Consider the following 4164-nt stretch of genomic DNA (forward strand, 5'->3'; position numbering starts at 1 on the left):
TTTTGGGGATGGCCAATACTAAATTCAATCAGATTCATAGCCTACATCCTGATGTGTTGATATTGAGGCAATGATTTCATGCAAAGGCTTGGGCTTCAGGGCTCCCTGACCCCTTGGGCCCCTGGGCCAGGCCCGGTAGGCCCGTGCAGTAATTCATCCCTGGCGGTAAGGTCTCCCACTCCTCCGCTCCTCCAGCACTGAAGACACTGTCTCCTACAGAACGCAACTTGCTCCTCAATGGAAAACTTTGCCCATCTACAGGTGCTGCTTTGGAAAGCAGCAGACCGTCCTGATCCACCGGCTGTGGATATAACCGCGTTTGGAGGGAGTTAGAAGACAGATATGAAGAAAGGAGAGGAACTTGCCCACCCTCGATTCAAGTCCTGTTGCTCCTCCTAATTTTTTAGATGTTATCAGCTGTAACTGCAAAGCTGAGTTAAAACTGTGTATACATGTATCTGGAAAGTGCAGCTCTGCAGCTGCAGTCCTGGCCTGTACTAATTATTGTTTCTGCAAAGGCAGTGATGTTACATGTGGCAATATATTTACACAGCAAAAACAGCAGAAGGACAGGGATGAAGAGTCTGGAGAAGATGGCGACAGGACAACGGATGAGGACAGTTAGGAGTAGTAGAGGCTAGTTCTTCCCTTTGTTACTCAATTGTGAGTCACAGCAGAGGGCCAGTGAATAGCTATTTCCAAAATGATTGTGGAATTCAGAAATAACTTGAGGATCCAAATTATTCCTAAACACTGAACATTTTTATCCTCCAAAAATCGCCCCCAAAAACTCATCAAAATCAGCTTAATGAGAGTAAAAACGTGACCAAACCAAGTTTAAATAGTGATTTTGAATCTTGAAAATGTCAGATATGGACTCAGCATCTCCAGTAACCCCTAAAAACATACTAACATGGTCCATTTTGGCCAAGCAGCTCTTATAATATGATCAATATAGGTGATTATGCTAATTTATGCTAATTAGCTCAATTACACAAATTGCCCAACATATGCAAATTTGCATCCGGCAGTTTCTGCATGCTGGGAACCCATACTATATATTTCCATCATAAAACCTTGGTGTACTCAACATTTCCGGGTTCACCTTTCTGTCCACTGGACTAACTTTGAACAGTTGATTCGAAAATGGGTTCCTTACTCGAAGCTTCAATAACAGCGACCTCTCCTGGTGAAAAGCCAAGACTGCATCTAAATTATCACAGCTAGATAGTGGACAGGAAGCTTTACCACCCCACCCCCACACATACGTAGTGCACATGAATAAGAGTGGGATATCATTCTTTTTATAAATAAATATTGATCAGGAGCCAGAATAAAGTTTTCCCACATCTCTCTTACATTGTAATAAAAATAAATCAATACGAACAAACTATGCGTGTCACAGTAGAGGCTACAAACCAAACGCAATGTTGTGCATTAGCCTAAAGTGTTTATGCTTTGAGCGTGCTACAATTCAGACTAGAAACGAGGCCGTGCCAGTTGCAGTGGCAGCATGATGGGTTTGCGAGGCTGTGGCTGCGAACCACTCAGGTGATTCATACAGAGAATGAAGCAGTTTCTGCTTCGGACGTCATATGTCACGTGATTTTTCCGTACCAAAGCAATCTTCGGAGCAGTGGTTCAAATCAGAGACTTTCTAATGTGGAGACACAGCACTCAAAAAATACTCCATAGAACTGCATGGGGCTAGTTTGTCACGCCAATATGGCCGTTGTCTACACATATCCCACCCCTTCCTCGGCAAAACGTCGACATGTGAATACATTGAGCCAATCATGTGGTGTGATGTGAATACATTGAGCCAATCATATGGTGTGTTGTGAAGACATCGTTCCAATCATGTGTTGTGATCTCGCTGCTGGAGCAAGATTGGTGTCGTGAAGCCTTGCGCACGCGCATTTCTGCCGAAATGGATGCCCGACGAGTGCCCAAAAAGCGTTGTCATATATGGCCGCCGAGTGGAGGGACTTGCCTAAAAGGACTTTGTTCAAATAGACCTCTCCAGAATAAGTCCCGCCTCCGAAACATCCGGATCCACCCAACTTCCGGGCGTCGAATGTCTATGGGAAATAACATGGCGTTTCGAAATATCATACCTGTCAAACATCTGTAGGTGGCGAAGTAGAAAAAAATGGTGGGCCGATTGGCCTACACACTTCTGCCGTCTAGTTTCCACTGGATTTTTTGATTGACGGTGCCGTTAAAGTAGAAATATATCAGTAAGAAGCACTAAGCTAACGCACGCTTCAGACGCCGCGACTCCCCCAGTCAAGGTTGCATTGCAACGGCAAGGTTTCATAGTTTGTTTCTCCAAGGTTTCTCAGGTTGTTAATACATTCTGAAAATGTTACTGTTCTGATCAAGGTCATGCAAGGTCAACTCAATACATCTCTGCCTCTGCTTCCTAGTCTGCTTATCATTATCTGTTTTTCTCAATAATAGCCAACAAACTCTCAGCACAGTCAAACCAAAGTTAAGTCGTGTTAAAAAGAGGCTGAACCTTGCAAACGATTTACTTTTATAGACCACTGAAATCAAGCGTGAATCACACGTGGAAATGACCATCACGTCAGGTTGTGAGCGAGATCTAACGCCCTCCTCCGCCCGCGTACATCGGAACTAGCTCCCGGTTAGCATTAATAATCGTTTACTACTTTAACGGCACCAACAATCAAAAAATCCACCTACAGAGTTTGACAGATACGATTTTTCGAAACGCCATGTTATTTCCCATAGAGATTCGACAACCGGAAGTTGGGTGGATCCGGATGTTTCGGAGGCGGGACTTATTCCGGAGAGGTCTATGGAATTGTAGGCCTAGTTAATGGTTTGAAGCACATATCGAAGCTTCAGTGTCAGCCTGCCATCACTACAGTCAACACATACAAATTAATTTGATAATGTAGGCTATTTTATGTTTTCATGTGAATGTTTCTGGTTGGCTTAACTCAATAATATAGGCTACTGTTTGTTGATAGTTGTTAGCTATGAATACTGTGATACAAAGAAATGTCACTCTATTTATTAATATACTGTTTGGGAATGCTTGAATAGCTAATAATTTACGTCGAGAAATATTTCCATATGCTGCTTGATGGTCAGGATTATAAACTGTGAAAATGTCCCGAATATGAGCATAATGCCAGTAAACTGACTAGCCTACTGTCAATGGTGAAGTACAAAACACTGGTGTCAGACTCAAAGACACAAAAGTCATTCTTCGGTATTTAAATCGGCTTTGATTGGACACCAACTTGAAAGGCCAAAATGCAAATCTTCAAGCTATTATAAGTAAACTGGATCAAGCCTATTAGTGATCTTTTACCTGGCATATATAGCCTGCTGTACAGTATGCTGCTGTCTGAGTCATTCAACTTGAACATTCTTGGACAAATTTAGTCTGATAATTGCACTGGACCTTATAGTGGGCTTTTGTATCACAGAGCCTTGAAAGAGCATGTTGACAGTGATGTAGTGCTGCTAATGTTTTGGTTGGACACTGACCTGTACCAACATACTCAACATGCTGGTTTATCTTCAGTCCACACATGTGAGATTATGTCCAGGTCAATCCAACACAATATATTACAGAAATATGCCTCTGACACTGACATCGCCTAAAATATTTTTCTGTACCGAGTTATGTGTATATGTTGGCCAATATGCATAACAATAAATATCCTTGTGGTTTGGGGAACGTATCTTGTGGAAAGACTGACATCCAGTGGCAGCAAAACACATCTTCAATTATGCTGAAAAGCTCAGGAGGAATCTGTTTGCACTCTGCATCAGATATGAAGAGGATGTAGAGTGCTATGGTGTGATTCAGTCTGCACAATCACAAATCTGCCTGCATTTTTTGAGTCAGAAAGAGAACACTTACACACTTGGGATAAACTTTGGAAAGATATTATCTTTGCTTGCTCATTTCTAGTAAATTTGCTGCCTCCTTTCTGCCTCAAAAATATATCCCCATTTCAAAGTTTCTCTAGTCTCTGCTGCTTCTTCAGCCCTCTCCTACTTCTGATTGACTAGTACTCGTTGCTTTTGCTGGTTTTGGCAGAATGTGGGATGTATTTGACCCCCCCCTCCCCCAAATCAAATACATAATTCATTTTATGCGCAAATGAACACGAGAGACTG

This window comes from Alosa sapidissima, chromosome 14 (assembly GCF_018492685.1).
Source record: "Alosa sapidissima isolate fAloSap1 chromosome 14, fAloSap1.pri, whole genome shotgun sequence".
Lineage (NCBI taxonomy): Eukaryota > Metazoa > Chordata > Actinopteri > Clupeiformes > Clupeidae > Alosa > Alosa sapidissima.